Below are 10,760 nucleotides of genomic sequence, written 5' to 3' on the forward strand. Positions count from 1 at the left end.
GATGGTCAAGGAACGGCCAGGGCTCAGCCTTCCCATCCTTCTCTTCATACTGAGTCTGAAGCCAGCCAGGAGCACTCTGTTTGCTCCTCCTTTGAAAACAGCCGTGACATCGCACCCCCACCACCTCTGCCTTGTACACAGTCCTCCAGCTCCATGCCTGGCCTGGCCCCAGTGCCCCCCCTCCCATGACATGGGATATGCTCTGGCATGACAGGGCTTGCTCTGCACAGTACAGCAGGCCCCTCGACTCCTCCTCTGCCTGGTACAGAGATGCTGCCATTCCCTCCCCCACTTCCTTGAGTGGGGATCCCCCCTCCCCCTCCTCTTCCTGGAGTGGGGATCCCGCCTCCCCCTCCACTTCCTGGTGAGGGAATCCTTACTCCCCCTCCTCTTCCCAGTGTAGGGATACCTTCTCCCCTCCTCTTCCTGATGTTGGGAATCCCCCACCTCCTCCTTTGCCAGGTATGGGGGTTCCACCTCCTCCAGCCCCTCCCCCACCCCCTCCTGGAACAGGCATTCCCCTACCCCCACCAGCCCCTCTGCTTCCTGGATCAGGTCTCCCTCTCCCACCACCAGCACCGCAAGTGTGTGGATGTCTTCCTCCTCCATTGCGAACTGGCTTGTTTGGATTAGTGATGAACCAGGACAAAGGGAGTAGGAAACAGCCAATAGAACCCTGTCGGCCAATGAAGCCTCTCTGTTGGACCAGAATTCAGCTACACAGTAAAAAGTAACACGAACGGGAGTCCGTCTTTCCACAATTTGTCAATATGAGGGAAGCATTTTCCTTTCAAACTTTTGGGAAATTGACAATTTAATGTATTCCCAAGTACCACTCTAAAGCTTGCCTGTAGATTTTTACATCAGTATTCCATGAAGCAATCTGCTATTTAAAATTTTAGACTTTTTCCCAGAAGTATCCAAAGGATAAAACAAATGGCATATGTCAATGTGCAGATTTCTGTCTATATAGTTTTTGATTGACTTTTTAAACATAGAGGCATATATTTTTCTTAGCATGCAGGCTCTGTTGCCTAGTTGCAGAACCTCACTGACAAATAGCTTATAAAAGTGAATCAAATCCTTAGACAAACTGAGTCTTGAGGATGCTTTCTGCATCCCTTTTAAGGCACATTGCTACTGTTCCATTTTGTTTGCTGTAGTCTTTTCAGAAACATGCTACACAAAAATACACACACCCACACTCCATGAGTGAAATGATTTAGTTCTGAGCACTTCATGGTACTTCTACAGAAGATCAGCAACACCGTGAGGTCATAAAATTATACATTTATATGATTTTTATAAAAGTTACATTTTGCTTCCCACTAGGTATGCTGCTGGTGTATTGCTTATCAATGCACAGACCATAGCCTATGTTCTTGATCTCTGGGACAGTGCTGTGATGTGGCTGTGGAATGTGCTGGTGGGAGACAAAACATACACTTTAAATTTTACTGGACTTCTTTGTCCTAAGTTCTCAGGATTCTTTGAAATTTGTCTGGTGTCTCACAGAGTTAGAAATAGGATATTTACCAGGCTCATTCTCATTTCTCATATTTATTTTCTCTTCACTGAATCATTCTGAGGGGAAGAATCTATATATTTTGAATACTTCACGCTTTGCAGCTCTCTGAATAATTTGCCACGTCAATTACATATGCTGATGCATCATTTCAAACTGTGACCCAAACTCACTTCATCCGTATGCGTTATATGAAGTTGTCTTGTTTTGTTTTTCTTTTGCTTTTAAAAAAATGGATCTACCCTTTTTAGGTGGTACCACGTGAGTCTGCAGTCACTGAGAAGTCAGGTCACGTGGAAAGATGGGCAGTGGTAGGAAGAGGGAGGGGACACTGTGGGTCATAAAATGATTGCGTTTTAGCCCATGAGTAATCCACAAAGCTGATGAGTCCAGTTGAGATTGTGAGATGGCAAACATTTCCTGCCTTGATAGCCATCCTGAGAGGGGTTTTCCATTTATGTTTTTACATAATGACTTGATGACTGAGAATTCCTGGAAATTATTCTTTCCAAAATTACTATTGTTTTCTCTTCTACCCTCTCCTCCTTGTCCTTTCTGTTCATGCTCCCCATGATGTCTTGGAGTTTGGCTTGATGTCTCTCTTACTGGTTTTTTGCTTAACTTTAGAGACTCCAGTGTTTCACTTATTTGGGAAAAAATTGAAGAGCCATCCATAGATAGTCACGGATTTGAGGAATTATTTTCCAAAACTACTATAAAGGAGAGGAAGAAATTATTTCTGATACCATCACAAAGACCAAGGCTAAACAAGTGAGTACCCATGTGTTTTCTGAAGTTGGACAGTGTTTGGGGCATAAGTGTAAACTTTCCTTACAGAAAATCTTTGAAATAATTTTCTGGGCTCTGTAACCTGCACAGATAGCAGAGGATAGAATTTTACAGCACGTGTTTAAGTAAGAGTTTCCCAAATACAACAGCAAATAATCATCTCCACCAAGTGACAATATTCTGACTATTTCACTCTTAGTCTCACAAAGCTTATTTTCAAAGTCCCAGAAGTTGCTTATTTCTAGAATACATTGTCTAGAAATAAACTGTCACTTGACTGAAATCCATCTGAGTGCTAGTATGGATGGAAAGAAAGGTAACAGTGAGCAAAAACAAACAAACAAAACCAAGCAAGGAACCCGGTCCTTAGTAAACCATCAGGAAAAAGTAGTAAAATCCCAGAATAATGAGCCCAGATGGAAGCTGTTGCTACTGGCGGCCCTCCTTCACCTTGAAATGGGGAGTGGCTACCTTTCCCACCTTTGCAGGGGAGGGGGAAGCGCACAGAGGAAGGAGTGGTGAGCAGCTCAGGTTTTTCAGGTCAGGGAAAGGGAGAGAAGTGAGGCCTGAAGTCCCCAGTGTTCTCCTGGCGCAGTCTCCCCACATGAGCCACAACTAATGGGGTGATGTGATTCCTTGAATTTCTGCCTCTAACCTGGAATCTGTAGCTAGACGTGTGACCCACAGTTGTTCCTCTCAATATTTTATTTCAGAGCAGACAACCCCTACCAGACAGATGCTCCAAAATCCAGGCAGGTAGGAATGGATTTGCATGGGACCTCTATCTGAGTAGGTGGGCAGTTCACCCCAGGCATTTCCGTTAATCTGAGAATGATGCAAATCCAAATATTATGCAGTTCAGTTTTTCAGAACCATTTACTGTGGTACAGCTGGTTGCTGGTGAATTTAGGTCAGAAACTATGGTAAACCTGGCATATTGTAGGCACTGAATAAGTATTGTTGAACAAATAAGCCAGCTGACTGCAGGAGGAGGACTTTATAAATATCTGTGACTATGCCCAATAATGATTAAGAGATTAAAAAAAATCATTCATCTCATAATAATCAATATGGCCAAGGTGAGTTTGTTGGTGGAATAAAGGTGAATGGAAAACCACATTTTTCTGCCAGAGGGAAACATTTAAAAAATCTTTTCTATGGTGTATTGCAGATAGCACGCTTAGACTGAGTCTTCATGTCTCTTCTCTTGGGCTGATTCAGAGATGGAAAATCTGTCTGGGCAAGGAATACAGGCGGGGAGCACAGGCATCATGAAAAAGGAAGCAGCCGGGTTGTCACCTGACGAGCTGGCAGATATGATAGGAAATGTCTCTTGTCTAGAGATGAAACTCTCAAAAAGGCAAACCATGCCCTTCCCACCTCCCATCACACTTTTTCTGTTAAGTGAACAGAAATAAGGCAGATGCCTCATATGTTGTCCATGAGAATGGGATTTCATGGTTTCTTTGACATTCCATTTCTAAGCTTACTGGAATAAGATTCATGTCCAAATCATTAAGACTTCAAACTCAACTAGTTGGCATGGGATGGCCTCAGCATACGAACAGTGCGTCTGTGTTGAACATCATCTCAGCACAGTCGCCTCACCCTGTCACTAGGACATTTCATAAAGTGGGGGTAAGACTTTGCCAGTCCTGTAATGTACACCTGTTGATGGTGACACTGCTGTTGACCTTCTGTCTCAGAGAGGGTTTGTGGAACAGTCTCCATCATGACTTGTCATGAGCTTGCTCGGCATCTCTTTGGCCTGGGTCTTGTACTCAGCTCTGTCAGGTCTGTTTTTGGAGGGATAAGGAATTTTTTTTCCATATGTTGGTGAGAGAAAAATCTGCTGCAAAGTGTTATATTGCTGAAGAAAGCTAGTTTTATTTACCTGTGTTGTATTTGGAAGAAAAATCTATCCATTATATCTACTTGAGATTTTAAAGGATGCATGCAAATACATTTGACCCTTGAGCAACACGGGGTTAGGGGCACCAGCCTTCTGTGCAGTCAGAAAGCTCTGTGTAAATTATAGTCAGCCCGTCATGTACAGAGTCCCTCCACATCCTCATTTCCACGTCCACAGATTCAACCAACCTCAGATCATGTGGTACTGCAGAATTTACTACTGGAAAACATCTGTGTGTAAGTGGACCTGCACAGTTCAAATTGTGTGACCTGTAATTCCTCTTTTCATGTGCAAACATTTTAGTACCTCATGATCCATTTCCAGGGAAATGAATAGCCTTAATGCCTTGGAATGTGTTTATAGAATTATTTCAAGCTATTCTTCTTATATACAATGAAAGCTGCAAATTCTGGTTTTCTTTAAATATTTCAAAATAGCCAAATAATTTTCTGTGATCTGTCCTCTTCTTGAAAGTAAGACTGTGGCCAAATGCACTGTGATTTAAGGAGGTGGCTGTGCTGTTTTTACTTTCAGAAAAGATGTTTTCAGTGTGATAACAGAAGATTGCTTAGCTGGACACACTGCTGTTTGGTAGAATGAGAAAGAGGTTGTTCTCTGGATGCCTAGAGTAGCTACGATGATGGATCTCTTGTATTTCTAAACCCTTTCTCCTCCAAGGAACCAAAGACAGAGGATTTCATACTTTTCATAGACTCTATATTTGAGTTCTGTGATGACTTCTTAGCTTGCCCTTCTGCATTTTGAGATATATGAATCATAATGAGATTAGCTGGGAAGGCATATGGGAGTTTATCAGACTGTGACTTGACACAGTTCTCCTTAAGCAAACAAGCATGACTCAGATCAGAATTAAACACCAACCTGCTAACTTGGCACAACAATAACCCTGTCTCTTAAGGAATCAAGAAGATAGAAAACCAGTCTCATATGTGGTCCATGCTTAAAACATCACACACATATATACATTTGCCCATTTTTTATGTCTTAACTTTTTTTATTGAAGTATAGTCAGTTTACAATGCTGTGTCAATTTCTGGTGTACAGCACAATAGTTCAGTCATACACATGCATACATATATACATTTTCATATTCTTTTCATTGCAGGTTCCTAAAAGATACTGAATATAGTTCCCTGTGCTGTATAGTCAAAACATTGTTTATCTCACTTGTCCATTTTGAAGGAATGCCCTAGAGCTAGTAAACATGTAGCCGAGTCTCCTCTCACCCAAAAGGGTAATTCCCTAACTGTAATGTTGATAATGACCCTAAGTCAGCTTGGGATCTTTCATGTCCAAATAAAGCTTAAATTTAACCTGAACCTATGAGCAGGAAAGTGGGAGAGTTTACATGGGAATGATTTAGATAGTAAGAATGGCCTCAGAGAGAAGTTTCTGGTTCATCCTATGTCAAATGAGGTCATGAGCAAATATATTTTGGTGAACACAGCAGTAGTGGTAGCAGCTGCTTCAGCAACAGAAATAATCATAGTGGTGATTATGACAACAACGGTCATAACAACCATGGAAACCTCCAGGTCACTGGGCTTTATTTACCACCTGCCAGTCACTGTCCTAGCAATCTAACATTAGCTCATTTCGTCCTCATGATCCTGTGAGGTAGACGCCATTGTCTGTGGTGTATAGTCCAGAAAACCAAGGTGCAGAGGGATCACAATGTTCCCAGGAGAGTAGAGGGCAGAGCTTGGGTGCAGACTTCAGCCATCTGGCTCGAGTCTGTTCTCTTAATCATGAAGTCATAGGTATGGATGTGGACTGTTATATATGAGTGTAAGTTTGGTATTTTATTCATATGGAAACCAGAATCAGAATAGATAATTTTAAAAATAATTTGGGTTTGTATTGATTTTCATATATGCCAAATGTTTATTTATGTATTTGTTTATTTTTGGTTGTTCTTATTTTTATTGGTTATCATTATTAAGTTTGTTTGGCACCTTCCAGTCTATACAGAAATTTACAAACATATCTTTTTGAAAAAATTGAAGTATAGTCAGTTACAATGTGTCAATTTCTGGTATACAGTATAATGTCACAGTCATGCATATATATATATATATATATTCATTTTCATATTCTTTTTCATTAAAGGTTATTATAAGCTATTGAATATAGTTCTCTGGGCTATACAGAAGAAATGTCTTTTTATCTATTTTTCTATATAGTGGTTAACATTTGCAAATCTCAAAATCCCAAATTTATCCCTTCCCACCCCCTCATCTAATTTCCAGAAAGGCTTCTCTGTGTGTTGTTAAAGTTCATAATAACAATGGGAAAAGAAGCATTCATTGCTTAAATGTTCCTATGTGGTGTGTATAATGTAAAGCCTCTAAGTATTCTTATCTGAAATAGTATTTGCTGTTAAAAAGCTTCCCCTTATCATGTTGGGACATTGGGAAATCATGTGTGCTGTACTTCAAATGTTGTCTGCTGCTGTAAGATTGGTTGGTCGGAAAAGGAAAAGAGAGGTATGAATTTTATCTGTGAATCTGCTTACTTTTACTTATTGAAAATGTTTATTTTTTAGATTAAAAATGTCTTATCATAATCAGTGGGTATTTCAGGGCTCACAGGATGATGGCCTGAGTGATACTCTGAGTAGCAGAAGTCTCGTGTTGTGCATTGGTGTCCATTTGTCCTGTTGTAGCTGGCAGGGGTGTGTTTGGGTTGGACAGTGCTATTTGTCTCTTAGACCTAAAAGAATGTGTGAAATAGCAAACATTTTATAGTAAGACAATTTAGATTTGTTTTGAGGAATGCATCATAAATGTTTGGTACTTTGTAACTTTTAACATAACATCTATTTTTAATAGAATACATTCCTATTGCAAGCCTTAAAATGTATTTACATAGAAAACCACATCAAAATACAAGGCTATAAGTAAGATGAACACATGATTTGTGGAATCTGAGTCTGTTTTAGATGTTGAAAAATCACTGTTTTTTGAAGGTGCTTTTCCTGTAACTATTTATAGAGCATACCCAATCAATTCAAAGAATGCAGCAAAAATAACCTGTTTGTAAAAAATCCTCTTTCAGCCAGAATATTATTTTTATACTTCAAAATAAATGGCTAAAGACTGAACAAGCAAAGAGCCTAATGGCATATTAAAAAGGAAATATAATTAGGCTGATGATCCTTGACCTTGCTAGATGTATTAGGAAAATTATATTTAATTAAATGTACTTTGGAATTGTAAAAAATTTAACAATGATGGTGATGTTTAGTTCTTTTGGACTTTATATTACATTTAATATGATGATATTAAGTTCTGCTGGACTAGATGTATTAGAAAGGGGTATTAATTTTCAACAGATGAAATGTTCTGTTTATTAAGTTCCATCAGCATAGAAAAAAGGGCTTGGGGGAAATTTACTTAAGATTTATTGTCTTTTAAAATTCTTTATTGAAACTAAATTTCATCCTTGCAAAAGTGAGGGAAGATTTTTGTTCAGATGATGGGAGTGTGTCTTGTCAATACTGCTAAAGTGGAGTGACGCAGCTACTGCAGAGAACCTGGGAAACTGGAAAGAGAGGGGGCCCCAGTTACTTTCAGGGATGCATCCATTTCTTGACCTGATGGGAACACGGTTTATCCATTTCTGCAGGGAGAACAGCAGAGAAAAGCAGGAGCCATGTCAGGGAGAGCACAGAAGTTCTCTGGAGGGCTAATTTATTACAGAACAGCCCATGGGGTCCAGCATTATCTAATCATGTCACAAAATGTGCTGCCTGTGGTCAGGAATTGAATAGAATGAGTCAGCTGGACTTAGGGTGAGACTGTTTGGAAGAGATGAAACTTGAAGTGGGCCTTGAAGAGTTTATTTTATTTAGATATGTACAGAGGATTAAAGGATGAATTTAAAAAAATTATTGAAGTGTAGTTGATTTACAGTGTTAGTTTCAGGTGTAAAGCAAAGTCATTCAGCTATACATATGCATACATATATACATCATTTTCTTTTCAGAGTCTTTTCCGTTATATGTTGTTACAAGAAATTAAATATAGTAAGGGATTAGTTTTGAAGATAGCACCATGAGCAAAGATTTCCTTGCGTCTTGTTTAAAACCATAGTAAATCAGCCAGCAGAGTAGCAAGCTTCTCCTGTGTGTGGGAAGTTCCGTGTGATGGTTTCAGTAATGTGAATGTAGGCTGTTGGTATTCATTTCCCTTAGCTGAATGTGTCTTCTTCTTGTCTTCCTAGTAAAAGTCTTTAGGTTTTTCACATTAGACATAAGACTGAGAAGTAAATTTAGATAAATTAGACCTGAAGTTAATTTTGAGGTCTTGGTTCTACATAGTGGAATGTATGTTTCTTTACTAGAGACAGCAACAGGGCTTTGGACTATTCCAGTGCAAAGGAGAACTTTATTTCTTTTTTATTTTAAAGTGTAGTTACATTTATGATAGCTCCTACCTTTTGCCTGTAGGAGGTGATGCTGTTGACACTAGACTGATTGCTCACAGTGTGCCTCTGTGTGACCTAAGCTGAAAAATAGCTCCAGTTATGGAGGACACAAACTTAAGACTTAGAAGAAAAATTACTGTTCTTATTTATATCCCTAGTTTTTAATTTAAAACTTTTTTATTTAAACCAAAATATAAATTTATATTTCTGAAAGTAAATGACATCAGACCATAATTTGAAATTACATGCACACACAGACACAAATCACTGGTAAACATAATTTTTATCTACACAGAATATAATACAGCTGCACATCTCTTCTTTATTCTTTTGACTAACTTTAAAAGGAAGTACATAAAACAATATGTATATTATCGAGCCTATGACATATAGACGTAATATATTTGAGAACAAACTAGTAGAAACAAAAGCTGTATTTGTATTAGAGTAAGGAAGTGACACCATATGGTAATTCAAATCTACAGAAAAAAATGAAGAGAACAATAAAGGGTAAATAAGATTAATATAATATAGTTTATAAATATACTTCTCTCCTCTCTCAAGTTCTTTAACAGGCAAATGGTTATATAAACTAATAATTATAACAGTTTGTACCATATATAAATTACACACATAGTATGTATAACAGTAGTAACATAAAAAGGTGGGAAGTGAATGGAGCTATAGAGGAGTAAAGTTTCTATATTTTTGAAATTAAGTCAGTATAAATATGAGATAGATTCTTGTAAATTAAAATAAATATTTTAAGCCCTAGACTAACCACTAAGAAGACTCAAATACAGTATAAAGTATTTGAGCTCAAATACTGAATAAAGTATAAACGAATTAAGTATCTACTTAATCTATGTATCCATCCATTACAAAAGAGGGCAATAAAGGAAGAATAGAGGAACAGGAGCACATTCTGACCCAACAGTTCGCCTGCTCTGGACAAGCCGCGCCCGATTGACTCTAGGAACCCCCGAGCCTGCACAGTCCTCGCGCGGACGAGTAGAGCACCCTCGCCCCGCTCAGTTCACCTAAGCTCCCTCCCCGAGGTGAGCCCGGTCCCCACGTCCTCCAGGCGGGGTTGAGGTTGGGTGGGGGTGCTCCTTTTGGGCGGTCTCCAAGGCGTGAGGCCCCGAGGCGCTCTGGGGGATGGCCTCGTCCCTCGCTCAGTGGCCCCACGTCTCTTTTGGGAGGCCAGTGCGGGTGCGGAATCCGGGAGGTGTCCGCACAAAAGGCCAAGACAAACTCCCCATCGCCTTCCCTCCCTCTTGCCTTCCTCGCCCCCTCCCTTTCGTGCCTGCTCCCTCCTCTTTCAAACCTCGCCTCGGCTCGCTCAGATGGTGTCAGTTCAGTCCCAGCGCCTCGGAGCGAGGAAATGGCCATGGAGCCGGAGACGCAGGTAAAGGGGGCGCGCCCCTCGCCGGCGCGCGGTCCCAGGTGGCGCCTCGCCTGTCCCCTCTGGCGTCCTGCGAGCCCGCCCTCAAGTCTCCGGAACTCATTATCTCGCCCCGTCCCCCCGATGGTCCTGCCGTCCTACCCGCCCCCCAGCCCCCTATCCATACTATGTATTCCGCTCCTCTAGGGCGCCCCCTCCCCACCCATCTTCTGAGCAAATCCACCAGCAGGTGTCCGTGGAGCCCCTGGTGTGTACAGACGTTTGACCATCACACTCACTCTTGGAAACAGTCTAGATGGCTTGGGGGCAGGGGAGCAACCCCTTCCTCGTGCTGGGAGCGAGGGGCCCGCTGGAGGGAGCCCGGGGGCTGCGTGGGTGGTTGGGTGGGAGGCTGTTCCTGAAAAGTTGGGTGGCTCTTCCGAGCAGGTCTCCCCGTTTGCCCACTCGGTTGTGGGGGGCGAGCGGAACAGTGGGCGCCAGCATGGGGGTCTCCTTCGATTGCCCCGAAGGGGCCACGGCAAGTTGGAAACAGCCAAAACAGTGTATTCTAACAGGCGTCCCCTGCAAACAGTGGCCAGGGCCGTCCGCAGAGGCTGGGCAGAGGGCGCCTCTACAGAGGCCAAGGGAGGGACTGGACCTCGCTGCCCTAGGCACACAGCTGTGTGTGGACCATAGCTGTT

At 41.4% G+C, this 10,760-nt stretch overlaps 1 pseudogene; it reads left to right on the forward strand.

The window, feature by feature from the left end:
• The window catches only part of LOC140699882 (formin-2-like), a 72,281-nt pseudogene extending 62,184 nt beyond the window's left edge, over positions 1-10,097 (forward strand).
• The last annotated feature ends 663 nt before the right edge of the window (positions 10,098-10,760 follow it).

This window comes from Vicugna pacos, chromosome 11 (assembly GCF_048564905.1).
Source record: "Vicugna pacos chromosome 11, VicPac4, whole genome shotgun sequence".
Taxonomy (NCBI): domain Eukaryota; kingdom Metazoa; phylum Chordata; class Mammalia; order Artiodactyla; family Camelidae; genus Vicugna; species Vicugna pacos.